Source organism: Rhinolophus sinicus, chromosome 16, assembly GCF_057876585.1.
Source record: "Rhinolophus sinicus isolate RSI-liver-muscle chromosome 16, RSI-T2T, whole genome shotgun sequence".
NCBI lineage: Eukaryota > Metazoa > Chordata > Mammalia > Chiroptera > Rhinolophidae > Rhinolophus > Rhinolophus sinicus.
The window spans coordinates 42,950,444-42,972,747 of NC_142516.1; positions in this window are offsets into that span (position 1 = coordinate 42,950,444).

The window sequence follows — 22,304 nt, forward strand, 5'->3', positions numbered from 1 at the left end:
CTTTACAGAGTTATAATCAATGTATACGTTTTCTTTTGGGTCCAGCTTTTAAAATTTTTGGCTTAACATTTTTTTTGTATGCACATGAGCCTCATCGATATAACCCATATATGGCTCAGTATTCTATCAGATTAATCTTCTAGAATACTTCAGAGAGATAAAATCATCAGACTGAAATTGTATCTTTGCATCATGCAAATATATATTCCAGTCTAAAAGGTAATTTTTAGCCATAGGACGGGCCAATTGTGATAAATCATCAGAGAAGTAGTTGATCGAGAATGTGGAACAGGTCCATTAAATAAAATGAACCCATTAATTTTTTGGCACTATACTTTGTTTTTAAATATCATTTGGCTAAATTAACAATTTTTCAACTGGATGCTTTTCTACTCTAAATGCTACCTACTTTATTTACAAAGTTAGAGCCACATCATTTACAAAATGAGAAACTGCATATAAAGAGGCAGGATAGCTTTTTTTCTGCTTTCAATTACATTCAATAATCTTTTTATTCTCCAGATGGATATAGTCTAACCTTTAGCAGTACAATGTATTTTTTAAAAAATCTCATTTTCAAATTTGTCTCTGTACAATTAGTTAAAAACGCATCAAGCTGATAACTTGAAATATGGGATGTACTATTGCTGATATTAAATTATTATCATTAGTGTTGTTATCCATTTCAACAAATGCTTTACCAGCCTGCCTTTCCCTGGTTGCTGTTGGGGTGTGGGTGTCTTAATGTTAGAAACATAAAGTAAACAAACATTTTTTTTCCTCCATACCCAGAAATAATCATTAGTTACTCTGGACAACTGAAAAGGTAAACAGCTATTTTCAAGCCTGCACTCGACTGTCACCAGGCATAGCTTGCACAAAACTTAAAAAAATAAAATTCAGGGGCAGATTTTAGCAAATGAACTAGACTATTCATATCGCAGCTCATCTGCTTTGCTATCTAGTGTGTCCACCTGGCTCCAAAACTTAAAACCAGGCTGACCCACACACACATCATACAGATGACAGCCAGCAAGAACGTGCTTCTCGACATTGTATCACTATATATTGATGCCTGGACTCATTAATTTGGCTGCTTAAATGACAGAATTGGGTTGGCTCTGTTTAATTCCATCAAATACTTATAAGCTGTTATGATGATGAGTGGGGGAAAATATTGCTGGACGATTGCAGCTATAAGTGTGTGGGTATGGAAATGCAAAGAAATTACTGTAGACAAGCTCAATTTATCCAGAAGGAGGGCAGCATGTGGAATTCAGCTTGTGTGAAATAATTTCTGGGTTTCTGGTATGACCTTGCTAGCTAAAAAAGGAAAAGAGATCTCTTATTTTACATTTTATGTTAGAAATCATCACTTAAGACATTGAAGAATATAACTGCAAACATGCTGGGGAGGGGGTATATTTTAAGAAATTTAGACCATGTTAGTTTTGGAAGAAAAGTTAGAAAAAGGTTAAATTTAATGCAACTTCCCAATCAATACAATAATTACAAGTATTTTATTTGTACTAGAGTTTGGTGTATGTGTGAGAGGTGGGGGGACATGTGAATATAAACCTGCCTCCACAGCATTTCCTCCTTTTACCTCCTTCTTCTTCCAAATCTGCTGGGGTATGTACTGTAAGGATGTAGATGGAAGAAGTCTGGAGAAGATAACTGAACATAAAAAGGGGTGGGAATGGAGTTTGTGGAGGAGCTGGGGAGAAACGAAAGCAAGATTGGGAAGAAATTCCTCATAGAGTAAGACTTTGGACAGAGACAGCGGGAAAAGACATCCTCTCAGAAGATTTATTATGTGCTGTGCTATGTAACCTCAAGGGACTATCAGGAAAGATTTGCCTCCCTTGAAGCATGGTTTTGAGTCAGATTTATGCTTCTATTGGGTATACCAGCAAGCCAAGATGGGCCATAATAGCTACATACAGGCTTATAACTTAGAATAAACGGGGTTGGATCCTTTGCCTTGTGCATATTTTAGCAGGAAGACATTTAAAAATAATATGAGGACACACAGTTTTGGAGGGAAGAGTCAGGTAATGCTCTTTAGGGTAGGCTTGCCAGATTTAGCAAATAAAAATATAGGCTGTCTAGTTGAATTTGAATTTCAGATAAACAACAAATTTCTTAGTATGACCTATGCAATATGTGGGACATACTAAATCTGGTGATGCTACCACAGGGTGGAGTCAGAGATGGGTAAGAGGCATGTGTCATGGGCAATATCTGTCTTCTCTATTTCTGAAATGAGAATATAATTCTGTCAGTGTCACAAATGCTCTGTTTTGAAAAACATTAGATTTTTTTTTTAGTAGGGAATATGAATGTTACTAAGTACTAGACATCTAGTAAGAAGGACAGCATGTCCATGAAATGAAAATAAAAATCTATTTCTTCAAAAGTTGATTTAATACAGTTTATCACCAAGAGCCATAAGAGCTCCAGATGACTTGCTAATTTATATAAAGTAGAAATGTGCCTTTGTGAATTTGCCTAAATATACATCTGCATTTATTGCATTTCCAAATCCACAACATACTAGGAGAATTGGTTACGTCAACTTTCATATGCTATGAGAGACTTTCTTTTTCTTATTTTTTAATAAAGCCAATTACATTTAAAAGTAAAATAAATATTGCTGCAGTAAATGGAGAAATAAAGATATTCTGTATGTCTTCTAATGTACATGGATTAATACTATCCAACCACAACCAGAAATATCCCTTTTGGCACCTTATTACCAAAGATGCAACATATAGAAAATGAACTATTAAAAGATATTGCCTTTGCTCCCCTGGTTCAAGAATCATATTGAATCCATGTTCATTAAGTGGCCACAAAGTCCACCAGGCTGTGTTATGTGGGGTGTGAGTGTCTTTCAGGTGAGGAAACCTGGAGCACCCGGTCCTTGATATTTCTGCATATCTAAAACTTTTCTTTTTTATGAAGCTTCAACCCCAACTAGCACTAATATTTTTAAATGGATGATTATGCTCACCATAGGTTAGGAATGATGGCTTTTTCCTCTTAATATGGAAATACCACCTATATATGCTATTGTCAGAAATGGCAGGTCAACTTTTACTGTTAAAAGGGCCCAATACCACTTCCCTTTACCAAGTCCAACTCCCTTTGCTTTCGAACATCCCCATGCCCTGAAAATCAGTCTGACAGCCAAACACTGTTATGTGTACATTTCCTGTAAGAGTAATAATGATGATGGTGGTTGTGATGAATAATAATAATAAAATGAGAATGAAGATGGTGATGATAATGACAACATTAATAGCAGATACTGTTTTGGTCTACTCAGCATCCCTTCCTACCTTTTGGGCGGGGGAAGGGGTAATTAATTGTATCTCCTTTCCTTTGGGAATTGCTGATTTTAGTAAATGTGTCACTAGCATTGTGCAACACACTTACACGCATGCATATACACGTCTCAGAGATTGGCTCAGCAATGGTGAAGTGACTCAAGCCAGACTAACTTGAGTTTTAGGAAATTATACTTTTGTGAATTTGCCTTCAAAGACACTGAGAGACTCTCTTTAGGTGCAAGTGGCAGAATACCATAGTAACTATTATTTTCAAAATCCATGTAAATCATAAAAAACAACAACTAATAGTTATTTTTATCCTACTGCCTATTCAAAATGTACTCATGAAAAGAGAATACTACTTTGCAGATTGTTTCAGCAAATTCTCAAGGAAGATTTCAATTGGCTAGACTTGGGTCATATACCCATATCAGAACCAACCCACCCACTATGGCCAAGGGGAATGGAGTACCCTAGCTCCTGAGTCATGTGACCATTCCTACTGTGAAACTGTCAAATAAGAACAGGAAGGGGTGGTTCCCTAGAGAGATGCAGGTCAGACCAAAAAATAAAAATAAGTGGATCACTGCAACAGCATCATTTCATTTATTCCTCATCCTTATGAAGTAATATATACCTTTATTTTGCAGATTAAAAATAAGTTTCATAAAAGTTCAGTCATCTGCTCAAGTACTTGGGATGTAAAAAGAAATTGGATTTCAAACCTAGGTCTATCTAATTCCAAATATCCCTCTCTCTTCCACCATGATACTATTGGGTAGACCAATGGCAGGAAGTGCTGAACTTCACTGCTACCTGATTGCCTCTGGTGGTTGCAGTAGACCAGTTGGCACATGACATGGCTGCATGCAGGTGTGCAGTGAACAACTGAGAAGAATCTACTCATCAGATTTGAAACCAGCAGTTTTTCAATATATGGAGCACAGGGGGACAGGAAGATTAGATCACAGATAGATAGTCAAATACTAAATTGGTGAAGCAAAAGGAGTAGGATGAATCTGGGCAGCCCCTAAGGAATTTAACTCAAGAGGCAAATTATAAGCAGTGTTTCCTAAGATGATCCTAAAAGATTATTTTCTTGCTTAGTGACTCCTAAAGAGGCTCTAAGCATTCAATTCCTACCAGAGTCGACAGTAATCATCCAGCAGTGATTTTCACAATATTTAACCAGGGATTGAGTCCTACATCCACAAATAAAAATGTTAATCTTTTAGTTGCTGGAGGCTTGAGAGGAACCTGTGAAGGCAGTCAGGCTTCCAGGGCAGAGAGGAGGAGTGGATGAGAGAGGTAGGGCAATGGCAGTTTACCAATTAATAGAGTAGTATTCCCACATTTTAATAATCAGTAAGACCATCCTGGGTGTTTGCCTGCTGACTAGAAGCTTTGGCTTCACCCTTTTCCTCATGAGAACTAGGAGCCAGCAGCTACTTTTCACTACAACCCCTTACTTCCTGCCGCAAGGCCTCTTGGGAGTCTGCTCTATCCCAGGAGACCAGAAAAAAGAAGCTGGAATCCAGACACACAACTATTCAAACGTGGCCAAAGCAGGTTCTTAACGTTTTCTAGACATGAAGGCATTTCTCTGATGTTTGTTCTGATTAATCTTGCCTTTTTCTCCTTTGCTCAGAGTATCTGTCTCCATATTTCACCAAGGGCCAAAATTGAACAAAAGGCTCACACCAGATGCTCATGCATATCTCTGCATGTGTACTTGAAAGGAAACCCTTTCAAAGGAAGCAGTTCCTACCAGGCCAACATGTGGGAAAAGAAAATGGAACCTGAAAGGTTGAAATGAAGAAGGTATAGACAGGTACCAGGAGAAAGAATTAGGATGAGAGTTGGGAGAAAGCTGAGATGTAAGCATGTCAATTAGAGTTAGGCACAAAAGCAGCAGGTCATGCCAAAAATGGATTAGAAAAATCAATAGTGTACAGTGGAAATTACAGAAGAACCAGAATCCAGGATGCAGAAAAGTGTCAAAAAAACAGATCTCTAGGTCCTCAGTAGAAACAAAGAGGTAGAGATATTGCACCAGAATCAAGATATTTTATGAGCTGAGCTGTAGACAACTTGGTATATCAGCTCCCAAGAGACTCAAATTCTTTATATTTATATAGATCTCCCCACAAAAAAGGTGGATGAGGTCAAATTGGATTAGATTAGATTGGATTGGATTGGAATAGATTGGACTAGACTGGATTGAATTAAATTGAATTGACCTCCAGTGGCTGAAGACATAGGCAATTCCCAATAACCACAACCAGAGAGTCAGAGAAGAAAAATCATATAACTTTCCACACTCCAAGAACAGGTTGGAAGGGGAAAAAGAAAACATTTGATTTCTTAATCACAAGATTTGGCCCCAAGCATCTTGTGTTTAATGTCTGAAAAGACTATCTGGTCTGCCAACTTTCTGTTTTGCACGATTGCCCAAATGGGTTACAGCTGTTCAGTTTACAATCTCCTGATTCTAAACCAACTACATATCTTATTCTTATGATTTGAATGTCATATGAAGCTTTACGTTCTTTTCTGGAGGAATTCCATATCTTCCCTTTCAGAAGTTGATTCTTCTTCAATCAGCCAGAGTTGCACTGCACATGTCCCCAAATTCAGTCTATGACTATAGGAGTAAGACATAGTAAATACTTTAAGGCTTTCATTTCTAGTGCCTGGAGACACATTTCCCCAGGATCTGAGAGTATGTCTACAGAAGGACAACCCAACAATATGTCTAGGAATAAGTTGAAGATCAGAAACACAGTGGAAAATTTTTTTCTGGTTTAGTAAAGGTTATTTTTACATTTCTTCTATTTTTTTGTTTCTTTGTCCCTATACACAGAAGCCTTCTGAGATTTCCTTACAAGACTATGAACTTGAAATGACTACACATTTACTATCTACTATAAGAAGAATGTTAGAACTCATCTGGGCATTAGACATGAAGTTTTGTGGGTCACATACAACCAAATATAGCTGGAAAGACGTAAGACTAGATTATGTACTTTATAAAGTCTAGTTCCAGAGCCAGGGACTGAAGAGTTTCTTCCTTAGAGGTCATTTGCAGTAGAATGTAGGAGGAATTCTATTCTAGAAGTTATTTTATTGGCTGATCAGTCCATTCCAGTAGTATTGTGGACAAACGAAATAAAAAAGGCATAAGAAGCTCAGACATATGTAAAACCCAATACCAGCAGAACCAATTGAGTAATATTGTCACCCAGTTCTGTACATGGATTCAGAAATCCAGCCACATTTTTGAAGGAGAAATGGTATAAGCAAGGAAGGTCAACTGCTCCCACAGCCACTCTGTTCAATTCAGAATAATTCTGAAGGGGAGAAGGGTGTCTCAAGATCTTAGTGTTATCATCGATCCCTAATTTAAATAATAAATAAACAGAATTAGTATAAAAAAATTTGTCCAGGATATATATGGTTGTCACTAAAGGACACTGGATTCTATGTAGGATCCTAGCAACATTCAGATCCCACTTTGGTAGAGGGAAAGCATGATCCCATAATTAGGATCAAGACAGGAATTGGCCTTACAGACCTTAGGCATTAGGGCACCAATTCTGAGCAATTAGAGAAGTCAGAGGCAGTGAATCAAGGTAGGTGTTGTCACTTGGCTTATTCCAAGTACTGTGATGTAGATCAACATCAAACAAGAAATAGTTATATATTAAGGAAGCAGTAAACACCAGAATTTAATAGTGTGTGCCTTTCAAATCAGTAATTCTCAAATTTTAATATGCATAAGAAGCATCTGAGGATCTTGTTATTATACGTCTTTTGCAGATTCTGATTCAATAGGTCTAGGGAAGGGCTTGAGCTTCTATATTTCTAAGAAGTTCCCAGGGGTACTCTTGCTGCTGGTCCACAGACCACATGGTGAATAGGAAGGCTCCAGAGCAATGGTTCTTGATTTTGGCTGCACATTAGTTTTGAACAATGCTGATACCTGGGTCCCATTCCCAGAGACTCTGATCTAATCGGTTTAGATTGGGCTTTGCTTTCTGGTGGTCTAAAAGCTCCCCCAGGTAATTTCATTTAGGAATCCATTTAGTGTCACTTCAATGGGTTCTCCAATGGATTTTAGGACAATGTTTTTGTTTATTTCTTTTCCTTTTGATCCCGGCAATACATTCTCTATTGATAGTTCCACGGTTTGTAAGTATTCAGAATCCTAGATATTCGGGGTATTTTTTCAACCACGAAAAAGTACCCATTTGAGGGTAATAAATCTTGTTTAATTTTTTATGTTGTATTTGATTTGAAAAGTGATAAAATTGTGTAACCCAGAGATGTTTTTATTCATTTGCCCTTAACTTTTTTTTACCTACTTACTGTAAAAAGAACTTTTCAAAATATTTCCTTAGATTAATAGGTAGATTGGAAACTTATATTTTTCCCTTTTTTAAAAAAATGATTTCTTGTCTTCATCAGTCTTCCCAGAGCTTCCTTCTGTTGTGTTCATTTACTTGGGTTGCTTGGATTGCGCACTAATGATGTGTTTGTTCTCTCATTACCCTCATAGGCTCAAGCCAACTCCAATAGCACATTCTTAGGAAGTTGATGCCTTTAATTCCGCATATTTCTCATCTTAGAAAGGGAGGGCAAATGAGGACAACTATCAGTGACAAGATATGTGGAACACATAGATAATCTAGCACTCTATTAGGAAGATCATTTGTGTGAGGAAGATCCAGTAACTTTCCACTTACATCATCCATTCTCTTAAATATTGCTGTCTCAAGTTCCCTCCCTCCTCCACCCCCATTTCACCCCTTCTTTCTATCATCCCTGAACAGAAGGTTTATATCAATTAAATGGTTGGCTTATGAGGGCTTTGATTCTCTATTAGGTTGATTTTTTTTCTTATTTAGTGTCATTTTGCAGCATTCCAGAGGCTATTTCATCCCAGGCACTATGCCTACAATTGGGATGGGCTGCCACCAAAGTACTCTTGGGTTTTTCATTCACTGAAGCATTGGCAAGACGAGGACAAGTGGGCTTTCCTTTACAAGATTGTTTTAAAATAAATATTTGATACATAGATGCAAGTTGTTCTCAGAGGGCCTTACAGCAATGTTTTTCAGACTGAAAATCATACTCATTCGGGGGTTGTGAAATAAATTTAGTGATTCTTGAGCAGCATTGTTTTATTGATTTGAATGGATGAGAAAAAACAAAATGTCAGAGAATAACTCACACTGTAAGGAGATAGACAGATAGATATAGATAAGAGATAGATAGATATGGATAGATAGATATATCTATCCATCTCTTATCTATCTATATCTATATCTCCTTACAATGTGAGTATAGATATATAGATAGATAGATAGATATAGATATAGTCTATCTATCTATCCTATTTCAGTTATATAGATGTAAATTGTATTTTTATTATGAGTTGTGTTTAAAAAGATTGAAAGCCACTGTCCCAAAACAATCATCTGTCAGCCTACCTATACTCAGAACCTTCCAAAAACTATTATAACTCAATTTATTATGATATTAAGCTCTTCATCAGATAGAATATTAGCCTGTTTTGGCACAAAAAGACAGTATGTATAAATATGCATATATATATTTTATGATTCCTCTCCTAGATTAAAACCTCATTTTTCCATTTTTAATCAGATTGGAACACTGGATTTTATTGGGTTGACTTTTGTGCAGTCTCTTCATTGCCTATTGAGCTTCCTAACCACAGATCTTTTTCTCCTCTGCAGTTTACATTTACTGTTTTCCCAATCACTTTGAGACCCTCTTTAAAGCTTTTTGAAGCTGTTGTTTCCTTTCTAGAAGAAAGGAAACATCAATGGTTCTTAAAATCAAAGGCTTGAAAGGAATTAAAGTCCTATAGTTCAGTGGTGTTCTAGACTGCTACCTGTGGGAGTTTGCAAAGGCTTCCCAAGAGATAGAATGGTTTGAAGGGAATCATATTAGATCCTAACTCTTCACATATTTTCTTTCTTCAAATTGATTGGACTGGGAATATATTATAGTCAAGCTATCCCTTTGACAATTGCCCTCTTTCACTTTACAGTGGCGTACATTCCACTGTCCCTTAATATAGTGAACTTCTCTAGGATGTAAAAACCTGTACGACACCAAATGAATTCAAAGTACTGGGAAAGTGAATGACCTTAATGAATGAGTAACAAATCTGTGTGCATATCAGGTAGTTTCCAAGTCATGCTTTCAGAAAACTGAAAAAGCAAAATTGTGTTGTGAGATTCTAGATCATTAAAATAATTTTTCACCTGCAACCTATGTAACTTTACTTATTGTTACCCCAATAAACTTTGATAAAAAAATAAGTTTTCAAAATGTATCATGCCATTTTTGACAAATAGCCCAAAAGGAATTCAAAAAAAAAATGACATTATTATAGCAAAACTCTATGTATTCTCATCTTAATATGATAAGCCCTCATTGATTATATCTAGTAAAAAAGATAGAAGAGAACAGATGCTGAGCCCTTTCTCATTCTGGAAATAAGAAATACTTACTCATGGTAATGTGAATCAGGACAAAAGGGCTATGTCCATCTCATTGAAAGACTCATTTTCAATAGACTTTCACATTTTACATTTAGTATTTTTCAAAATTTATGATATATTTATAATGTTTTAAGTAACTGGCTGTAACTGATTGTAACGATAACTCAATAAAAACATATTTTACTCTTAGAACCTTGCAGTTACAGAAAATATATTGGTATTTCAATTTCACATATTTTTACATAGACTTAATCAATAAAGTCAATTAATTAAAGACTTTCCAGCCTAAATATAGATTGTATTAGGATAAAATTCAGAAGAGAAAATGCAATGAAAATACACTATTAAAGATAGCTTGCTTAGTGAGTAAAGGAAGACACTTCACTTTGGGTAGTTATGTTTGTTACCCAAATCTGAGGGGATGTAAGAACTTTGTTACATAGAACAAGGATCAGAAACTACCACCTTTTGGGCCAGAGTGAGTTCTTATGCCAAAAGGATTTTACTGTCTCTACCTCTGGATCTATGAACCCCCTCCCCACGTGGGGTGACCTGCCCTTCCACACTAGGACCATGGTCCTACCAAGCATCCCTGCTGACTGTCAGGCTTTCCTCCATACACACTCATTTAGTTCATCATAACTTCTTCCCTGTAGAAAAATCTTTCCTCACCACCCTGTGCAGAATACAGTAGGAATTTCTAGAAGGAACATGTAATTCCATGAGACGAATGTATGCAAATTTGTATTTAAAACATTTAATGACAAAAAAACCCTGCAATTTGTGCAGAAAATATAAAAACAAGATAGCTTGCTCATGTATTTTTTACTGTATCATGATAGATATAATTCATATGATATTTAGTGTCGACTGGATAATTTTTAAAAGTGTTGTAATGGTTTAATTTTACATGTCAATGCTAATATCCTTTGTAGCTATTTAATCTTTTGACAAAAAATTTATATACTTAAAGTATAAAAAGTGATGCTTATTGAAAATAAGTTTTTAAAAATTTTTAGGAGGTACGCAAAAATATTTAGAGTCATAAATCTAGCCCTCTCATAGCCTATTGTCAGAAATCTGTGAGGCTATCCCAATATAAGAATATTTATTTCTTCTACAAAGTCTTTTTATGAACCTTCTCCTCTATAATTTTCCTAGGAGTAAAGTGTATGCAAAATGCAGTCTCTCCTCACCCAGACTAGTCTTAGTTGCCATGCTTTATTTTGGTTGCAGTAGTAACTAGCAACATTGACCAAAATATGCAGCGTAAAATAAGCTATATATCGACTTCATAATTCGGGATGCAGTTTACAAATGGAGGTTAGGAACAGTATGCAACATTGTTATTATTATAATACGTTAATAATTCTTGATAACTAGACAGCCTCTTTTGTATAACATCATCGACTGGTAAATTTTAAAAAATTAAATTAAAAATCAGAATTTGTTCTGTTGTTCAAGATCTTGCTCTAGGCACATATATTTATTGTCTTCCCTCACAGAGTTCTTAAAATAATGGCAAAGAAATACATAAAGGTATTTTTCCTAATAACAAAAGAAATGGATATGGGAGAATGCCAGTGGATGAGCGTTTTCAAAACTTTCTGAAGAAACAAAAGCCAAAGGAAACAAACAGAGGAAGATACAGTTTCAGAGGGTACTTCAGCCAAGGAGGGAGCCAAGCAAAACCCCAAAGAGGCTAGATTCAAAAATGAAAAATGGGACAAAAAGGGGGTTTACAATGAAAATCTGTGCAATGAACTGCTATCCTATTACCTTTTTCCAGGTAGAACTAAAGAAAAGCATATTTCTTTAAGAAAGAAACTGATCAAATTTTTCTAATTTTAATATTTGTTCTCTTTTGATTTTGGAATTATCTCTTTCCATGGGAGCCAAATTTTCTGATGGTTTACCCTAGTTAAACTTTAGTTAGCTTATTCACATTCCATGTTGCAAGCTTTCCATAAATGCCTGACGATTCTTGAGTATCTGTTCTCTAAGAATGAGGCAATAGAAGGGTTGAGTAGAACTCTGTATGTGAATGGGGTTTGCCAACTATAAGGTTTTGCTTTAGGCCAAAGGGACAAGAAGCTAATTATTACATCTGGACAGACCTAAATTTCTGAGTAAGGAGGACTTTGTCTAGTATCTTAATAGCCATGTTTGGAAAGTAAATTGGGGAAACTTCTAAGAATATAGGACAAAGAGATAAAGAAACAGAAAAATATGAGAGTAAAGAAAAATGACAATAAGGATCTAGTAGGCCCAATATCCATATGATGTAGGTTCTAGAAAGACAGATTAAATAGAAGGGAAGAGTTCAAAGAAACAGAAGAAGTCAATTTTTTAAGGCCGAAGAAGAACATGGATATTTATACTGAAACAATGCCCTCTTGAGCATGAGATTGAATGAATGGAAATGGTCCCACAGACATCATCATGAAATTTCAAAAGATCAAGAGAAACAAAAGATCCTGAAAGCTTTCAGGTCATGTACAAAAATAAGAAAAACAAAGTGGCCTCCAAATTTTCATCAACAACTGAACGCATAAAAACTAAACAATGCCATCAAAGTTCTAAGAGACCTATACTCAGCCAAATTATCAATCCTGTGAGAGAGCAAAATAAAGTTATTTAGAGAAATGGAAGACTCAGAATTCTTACCTCCCATTGAAAGCCATTGGAAAACACATCTAGGAAAATGAGAGAGTAAACCCAGAAAGAAGAAAACATGTGATCCAGGAAAAAGATGAATCTAATCCAGAGAAGCAGAGAGCAGAGAAGGGATTTACTGAGATGATAACTTTGCAACAGGAATAGAGCAAGCCCTCAGATTCTGGGAGATCTCGATGGGGAAAAGAAGTGAGGAAGTTGAAAGGTTTCCACTACCTCTCAATTTTTCTCATATCATGGCACAAATAAAAAATGGTAACATATGCCAGCATACTGGAAAAAGAGAGGAGGGTGCACACCCCTGGAAGGTGAACTGTTAGTCTGCTCCTATGAGTCTTGGCTCCCCATGGCTGACATGAGGACCGAAGAACCAAGAACTTGGCTAACCTGAAACCTATTTGTGAAATCAGTTTTGGGGAAGCTTTGAACTATACAATATGGGGAAAAGCTTGGAATAACTTGGTAATACAATAAAGATAATTGGTGGCTTACTTAAAGTGAGAGAGAGAAAGAAAATCAAATCAAATTTTTAACAGGAATACTTTCTTTTGAGTGATACAAACTTGGAGAGGAAAAAAATGTAATCTGTGCACACCATTTGACTGCAGCAGAAAATATTTACGTAGTTGTGATATACTACTATTTATTGATTTTTTTTCACCTTTTAGAATCAACAAGAGTAAATCAAGGTAAAAGGTATAAAATGTAAATATTCTTAGTATTGACAATATTCAAAGGTATAGCTGGAGGTTGAGAGTAAAAAAAAAAAGGATGAGGGTATGTGGAGGGAAGACTAATGACTTTATCTTATGAATTTGGGACCCAAGAGATACTATCTATAAAATGAGAGCCTTTCCTCAGATTTCTGCCATCTGCCTTCACCTACTGAGCTCTAAAGGAAATGGAATATCAAGGCTTTCACTCTTTGGATATCCTTTATTGAGAGACAAGCAACGTGAAAAGAAGTACTACTTCTAAGACACCAAAGGGTGAAAATTAAAAGTGACTAAATGGAAAACTCTACAAAAAAGGAAAAGACATAACAAAGATTTCAGATTATTGTTGCCAAATTGCTATTAGGAATTCAATACATGCTAACAGCTGAGAGAGAGAGAGAGAGAGAGAGAGAGAGAGAGAGAGAGAGAGAGAGAGAGAGAGAGACAGAGACAGAGACAGAGACAGAGAGAGAGGTTGCCTGTGGTTTATTAAATAGAAAACATGAAACAGAGGTTTAAAAATCCTATTTGAGGATTCATGGAGGGATGATATAAATAGGAGAGAGGTAGGGGAGATGAGTAGTGATATAAAATAGCTAAATCCTCATAATTTATGGTAGGAAGTGAATAGACAATGTTGAAATTTGATCCATCAAGAAATTGCACCATAAGCATGTAATTTAGACATATGGAGTAACCACCAGAAAAAGTAAAAATTGAAGAACTTCCTTACTGTGTGTGTCCCCAGTACCTAGAACAGTAACTGACTGATTGTACATGTTCAACAAATATCTGCTGAAAGAATGAATTTTCCGAATAATGTGCAGGAGTGGGGGAAGGGATGAGGGAATTCGAGACTATTGCTTACATTTATTATAAAACTGCAGTAGTAGTTCCATTCTCCTCTCTTTCCTTGCAAACAAAATTCATATCTCTACCCCTCAGGAAACTTGATCTCATCTCTAACCAAGGGGTAAATCCTGATTAGTCTAATGAATCATGGTAATCCTATACCTCTAGCAAGCGATTGGATTAGAGGATGTCATGTGGCCCTGTTCTGTCCAATATGAAGGGAGGATTCTTGAAAGACTGCTTTCCACTTCTTTCTCTTCAAATTAACTTGTCTTAATTTGATGCCAGGACTGATAATTATCTCACCACCAAGAGGAGGCTAGACTGAGGGAAAAAAACCTGAATCTTTAATGACATCATTGAGCTCTAATTTAAACAACCTTATCTCAGCATGTCTTATATGTGACATAATAAAATTTTCTTTTCATTCCAACTACTTGAGTTGGGGGCTACTCTTATTTGTACTGTTATGTTTTCAAAGTGTAACAACAGATAAAGTTCCTTCTGTAGTTTTGATAACAATAAATATGTCTGAGTTAATATTTATGAAAATAAAAAATAAAGCTGGTCATAATTTCATCCAATTACAATAGAAGAGTATTTTTTTTAAATCTGTGTTTAAATTGCTGTGTGCTCTAAATTTTGGTGGCTGGATTTTAAGCCCCAGTTATCCTCTTCTTTATTTCCATTCTGATTCTTGTCTCCCAAGACAAATTTTGCAAAAGCTCTTCCCCTCCAGTTTGATAATCTCAGAAATTTCACCACAATAAACTCTAGTTGAAAGAGCACATCTCTTCCTGGAAACAAAAAGGAAAGTAGAGAATATGGCTACACTTGCCTATTTAGTTTCTTCATCATGATATTTGTTCTTTCAACAAAGTATGAAACAAAGTCAACAGTTGAGAGGGAATAGGAGAAAATGAGTACAAGATATGAAGTGAAAGAAACAGGCCTAAAATAGTCTAAAGGAGATAAATGACAGATGTAAAAGGATTTTGAATGGGCTATCTCCTATTATTTCAGAATTTCAGTTAGAGCCCAAAAGCTGAGAGAAATCGAAGGGTCTGCTCGACATTCGTATGAAGGATCCAGCAATCATCAAGTTCCACAGCCACGTAACCAAGGTCTGAGAATTCATGGAGGAGGGGTGTTTGGAAGGAAATTTAGAGGAAAGATGGAGTTTTGAATAATTTTACTGCCTTCCAAATAAAGAGGAGAAGGTTGATGAGGCCCCAAGGGAGCCATTAAAGGGAACCTCAAGGGAAGAAAAGAGAAGCATTACAGGTGCTTGTCTCTTGCTTTCACCTGCTCATGAGGAGAGGACAACAAAAGAGATCAGTAGTGGACTAGCCCTGAAATGTGTTGATCCAGCAGACCAAGGATGTACTGTTGATTGTAGGATACAAGTGATCACTATAGAAGGGAGTCAGATATGAATATTCTTATAGCCTCTTTGCTCAAAGAATTCATTGCCTTTAAGGCTAAGGGGACTCTGGGTTTACAAGACTATTAACATGCCTCTTGTCACGGTGGTGCTGGAAGTGGTAGGATGCAGAAACTTAGGCACAAGAGTTTGATAACACTCATAGAGCAAGGATTCCCTCCACTGGGAGAGGGGGTCACTAAAGACCCTGTTGGAGGGGTCACGAAAGACAACAGAAGAGCCAGCGTTGAATACCTGATCTGACAGTGGTTAATTAACAGACAAGAGTGACTTCCATTAGCTTAGTAAAAAGGTCTTTCCCCATTTTCAATTCAGTCATCCTTTCCTGATCTTGACCCTCCAGAACCCAGAAGAAACAAAACAAGGAGGTAGGGGAATGGGAGGAGAGAAATGGAAGAGCAAGGTGAACAAACATTGAAAATACAAACTATGAGGGGCCGGTTTTCTCAGTGGTTAGAGCGCAGTGCTCATAACACCAAGGTCACTGGTTCAATTCTCACATGGGCCAGTGAGAAAAAATGGCTTGAGCTTGGAGCCGAACCTCCAGTGGGAGGCCAGTTTGCTCAGTGGTTAGAACGAGGTGCTCATAACACCAAGGTTGCTGGTTCGAGTCCCATATGGGCCAGTGAGCTGCGCCCTCCATAACTAGATTGAAAACAACTTGACTTTGAACTGAGCTGCACGCCTCACAGCTAGCTTGAAAACAATGACTTGACATGGAGCTGATGGGTCCTGGAAACACACACTATTCCCCAATAAAAAATAAAATAAAAAAATTTGGTGTTAAAAAAAAAAGAGCTTTAGAAAGAAAAAGGAAGGAAGGAAGGAAGGAAGGAAGGAAGGAAGGAAGGAAGGAAGGAAGGAAGGAAGGAAGGAAGGAAAGAAGGAAGGAAGAAAAGAAAGAAAAAGAAAATACAAACTATGTTCTTTTCCCCCATTGACTATCCTCAAACCATGGGTCAGTCCTGAGCTGGAGAATAGGAGAAACTTTGCATTGAGTGTGATAAGCTCAAGTTGTAATTTAGATTAGACTGTATTTTCTTTTACCCAAGAATGTGTCTGTTTATGGCTGAAAGTGGTCAGAAAGTATGGAATATGCCTGAGGTGCCATCAGTGGGTGGGGAAGAGAACTACTAAATAAGCTGGAAAGCAATGGCTGGAGTAAAGAGGTTTCCTTCTTTGTCCCATTCATTAACCTTGATATACTCAGTGAAAGCATTGTAGCAGGATCGTCAGACAGTATCCATTTTGGGTTTCTAACCAGGGATTTCAAGTGATACCAGTCAGCTACATTGTGATTTCCACTCCCAAAATATTCTGCTCCTCCAGTATAGACAGAAAAAGTAAACAGTAGGGTTTGCTCAAGGCTGGGATTTTACTATGCAAATACGTAGGAAGGGAGTGCAAAAAGTGAGCTGAGGATATTTTCAAGGAGTGACTACAGTGAGGGGATTATGAATGGCATCCAAGATGAGTGAGGAGGGAAACAGAGACAGCAGCAGGACAGAGTGAAAAGGTGGTGGTTACGAAGCAGAGGTATCCACAATGCAAGAACTGTTACAGTTAGGAAACTACAGGCGGTAACTGGACGAATAAGTTGTGGTGGCCCAAGAATGATTTTTTTTAAATGGAAACTTTAGAGGCGATGCAACTTCTGATGACTGTAAGATTTAAGTTAAAGCTGGTTGGATGAAAAAGTTGTAGATAGGGAAGCAGTTAAGTAACTGAGCAGATTAAAAAGTATAATTCTGTAGGCTGGTTAGAACTGGTTTAGTTAGTTTTAACTTTAAAAGACTTGGACCAATTTTTCAGTTTCAACCAGTTTGATCCATGCTGTTTCAGTTTCTAATTACATATATGTTTCATTTGTTTTATACACTATGAACAAAATCTGAACCTGTTTTTCCTAATTTAAAATTATTTACATTAAATTTGCAACATATTAGTATGAAGTATTGTTTTCTACTTTCACAGCTTAGACAATTAGATTAGATTTATAGTGACTTATATTTACACTGACTTTGTTTAGCAACTCCATGCTAAAGTTAAGGAATATTCCCACCATTTAGAGAATCCTTTTGAAGACGACACAAAAAGGTTTTACCAGCTGGATCATCCCATTATAAAGAATAATTTAAAATCGTGGGAATCCATAGTGCTTTCTTCTCTTCCAAAATATGAAATTTTTCCCGTGGCTTGAATTTGCCTCTGCAAGGTTTGATCATTTTTCTAAGTAGGAGAGACCTTCCTATACAGACTACATTATAAGCCTTAGAACTCATTTCTAAGTGCCCATTTTGTCCATTCGCTGCCCCTGCTTCTCAGCCATAGCCTATAAATTTGTGACTACCTTCACACAGACAAAAAATGTCCTTCTTATAACTAGATGAACTTATTTGTAAATAGATAGAAGCATTGCCTACCAATGAAAATATACTCTGAGAATCATTTAACTATGTCAATGTTAAGTAAGGATGTGAAAGAGATCGAAAGGGATATAGTTGGAGTCCTCCTTCCCTCCCTTTCAGGTGAGGTGGGCCACAGTTCTCTGACCATCCCAACTCTGATTGGTTCTTCACATCCATTCAAGCATGAACACTATGTTTTAAGATTCCCTACACCCCATGGTAGTAGAACATCCTCTGTTTTATTCTACTATATTCATGAATATAGGCCATCCAACAATCATAAATTATAAAGACTAAAAATACATTTAAAAACATATCATTTTTATAAAGGTACTTAATATCTGAATGTTTCATTAATCACATTATCGGTGTTATTATATAAACCAATATTTTTTAAAGTATAGTTTCAGGATCCTATATCTGAATCACCTGGGATTAGTTTCAAAGTGCAGAGTCCAGGATCAAAACACAACCCAAGTGATTCAAATGCTGGGGGTGGGGGGGAGAGGTGACAAAGGGGGGAGACAGGACTGGGAATCTGCAATTTAAGGAAATTCTCCAGCTAGTCTTGATACATGGGACAGTTCAAAAGCCATATTTAGAAATCAAGATAAAGTATCCTCATTTCAATAAATCAGGAAAACCAGCCATTTAAACTGCAGGATTTTTAAAAGTATATATATTTAAGTACATACATGAACTCAAAATTAGATAAACAAAAACTATTCAACTAATTACTTCTTGAGGCAATGAACTGGGTTTATTTTTACAAGATTTATCAATGGCCTATCTTTACAGACAAATTCAAATGGAGAGCAGAGAAAAGCTGGATAATTCAATCTCACTCTCTACCTTTGTCTGCCCCACCCATCCAAATCCCTTATCCTTACTATCAGAAATTTTGGGTCTGAGTCATCCAAAAAAATTTCCTTAATTCTTATTTTCCATTTCCCTATGCAGACTTTGAAAAAAAATAACAAAATTATTTCAGCGATTCCTTCTCAGTGAGAGGTGAAAGGTTGCATTTAAGTTAGAATTCAAGTACATTTAGGGGCATTTTTTTCCTCTGGATACTTCTGCTCACATGATTCTCTTTGTCTCCTGTCTCCTCAGCTTCCCACTGTAGTGCTTTTCTTTCATCGTCCTAATCTTGGTAGCTGACTAAGCAGTCATGGGTATTTCCACTTTTTCTTAAGTTTTGGCTTTTATGAGCACTTCCCTTCCTGCCCAAAGTCAGTCACTGCATTTTTAATTTGCACAAAACTATTCACCTTGCATAGATTAGAATGTCACTGGCTCCTTGGACTCTACTTTCTATATTCCTAAGTACTTGTCTTTCAAGACTTTTTAGCCTCATTTGTTCTCCCTCTGAGCAAAGTGGCTCAACTACTGAGGGAGCATTTGCAATTGTTTCAGAGATTTTTAAGTTTGGCTCCCTATGCTTTTTAGAGAGGAGCCATTCATTCAGCTTTTCAATCTTTTTATTTAGATAGCTGCTACTAGAAGAGATGGCTGAGTAATTAACTTTAGAAATTGGCTCATCAGGAGGTAGAAAGACTAAATGGCTATCTATATACATCTAAAACAGCTCACTTCCCCTCAAGAGTGTCTGGGTGTGTGTCTTTGTAAACAGAAAGAAGAACGAATATGACAGAGAGGTAAAACAACTACTTCACATAAAACACCATGATGACTGGTGAGGGATACACAGTGATAAGGCGTAGTAGATTGGGGAAGGAGAGTTATCACTTTGTGAGCGGTATAAATGTCTAACTATTACATTGTTTTGTACACTTGAAACTAATAATTTTTTTAAAAAGTGAAGAAAAAAAACAATCTGTATTTTCAGAGACGTTTCCAGTATAACTGTGAAGGCAGATATGTCCACAAACACTAAGAGGAAGCTGGGGAAAGGGGCTTGAGCAGAACTGCTGAGAGTAGTTTTTGTGAATGGCCACATGGAAAGAGCCAATGGTTTAGGGGGAAACAGACCCGATTTCAAATCCCAGTTCAGCGCTTCTGTGACCTTGGGGAAGTGGTAAACAGTTGCTGAGCATCAGTTTCTATGTCTCTAGAGAACTCTAGCTCCTGGGGTGGCTATAAGGAGTAGAGATGAAGTAGGTAATATGCCTAGCCCATGGGAGGGGCTTAAAAATAGGAGTTATTATTATGGAAATAGCCAGCAGCTGCAAGTTTGCAAATTGAGCTCCCTGCAACTGTACCTGGAGTGCAAAATAAATAGTCCCTGCATCCAGATGCAAACCTGTTTCCTTTTTTTTGAATCTTTACATTTTTTTTTAATTTAATAAATTTATTGGGGTGATATTGGTTAGTAAAATTATATAGGTTTCAAGCGTACATTTCTATAATACCTCATCCATTTATTGCATTGTGTGCTCACTACCCAGAGTCAGTTATCCTTCCATCACCATATATTTGACCCCCTTTTCCCTCTTCTACCATCTTCCCCCCACCCCTTTATCCTCTGGTAACCACTAAATTGTTGTCTGTGTCTGTGAATTTTTGTTTCTTTGTTTGTTTTATTCCTTTGTTGCTTTCAGTTTTATATCCCACATATGAGTGAAGTCATATGGTTCTCGACTTTTTCTGTCTGATTTATTTTGCTTTGCATGGTAATCTCAAGATCCATCCATATTGTCAGAAAAGGCAGTATTTCATCTTTTCTTATGGCTGAGTAATATACCATTGTATATATGTACCACATCTTTATTTAATCATCTATCAAAGGACACCTTGGTTGTTTCCATTTCTTGGCCACCATGAAAATACTAATGATATTTTTCTTATAAAATAGAACAAAAAATCATCAGATTTGCATGGAATCACAAAGGACCCTGAATAGCCAAAGCAATCTTAAGAAAAATGAACAAGGCTGGACTCCCTGACTTCAGCTTGTACTATAGGGCAGCAATAATCAAAACAGCATACATAGTATTGGCAGAAAAACAGACACACAGACCAATGGAATAGAACTGAGAGCCCAGAAATAAACCCACATATATGTGGGCAGAAAATTTTCAACAAAGGGGCCAAAAACATACAATGGAGAAAAGAAAGCCTCTTCAATAAATGCTCCTGGGAAAAATGGAAAGATATGTGCAAAAGAATGAAACTAGTTTGCTGTCACCATATACCAAAATTAACTCAAAATGCATCAAAGACCTAAACATAAGACCTGAAACAATAAACTACATAGAACAAATCATAGGTACTAAACTTATTGACCTTGGGTTCAGAGAAGATTTTATGAATTTGACCGCAAAGGCAAGGGAAGTAAAAGCAAAAATAAATGTGTCATGCAGGGTCTCAGCTCCCGCTGCCCACACAAGAACGCAGCATATGGTGAAGCCAAAAAGGAACACCAACAAAGCATTGGATAGGGGGTTCATACCACTATTTCTCGCTGGCGGCTGGGTTGGAGATACAGGAAGCATGAGCCTTACAATCCGCAATCTGCCATCCGCTTCTCTGCCAACCAACCCACCCCGCAGTGCAGCCACAGTAGCCATACTAGTGGCCAATGGCTAACTGGTAACAGCTGATGGCCACCCAGCCACAGCGGATGGCTATCTGATTACAGCTGATGGCCATCTAATAACCAAGCCAGCACCTTTCCATGTGAGGCCGAGAGCCTGGAAACTGCTCTCTGGGACTGTGTCCCCACAAAATGAATGTGATCATATCAAAGTAAAAAGCTTCTGAACAGCAAAAGAAACCATCAACAAAACCGAATGGGAGGCAACTAACCGAATGGGAGAAGGTATTTGCAAACAACACCTCCAATAAGGGACTAGTATCTAATATATATAAAAAGTTCATGCAACTCAAAAACAAAACAACAAACAATTAATAAATGGGCAGAAGCCCTGAATAGACACTTCTCCCAAGACAAATGGCCATCAGATATATGAAAAACACTCAGCAATGCATATCAAAACTACAATGAGATACATCTGTTAGAACGTCAATTATCAGTAAGACAAGAAATAACAAGTGTTGGAGAGGTTGTGGAGAAAAAGGAACCCTCATACACTGATGGTGGGAATGTAAATTGGTACAGCCATTATAAAAAACAGTATGGAGATTCCTCAAAAAATTAAGAATAGAATTACCATATGCCCAGAAATCCCTTTTCTGGGTATCTACCCAAAAAATCTGAAAAAATTGATCTGTAAAGATGTATGTACCCTGTCATGCAGGGTGGCATGCAGGGTCTCTGGTCCCGGCTCCCCACACAGGAATGCAGGACATGGTGAGGCCCAAAAGTAACACCCACAGAGCCATAGATAGGGGAGTCATACCACTATATTCTCACTGGC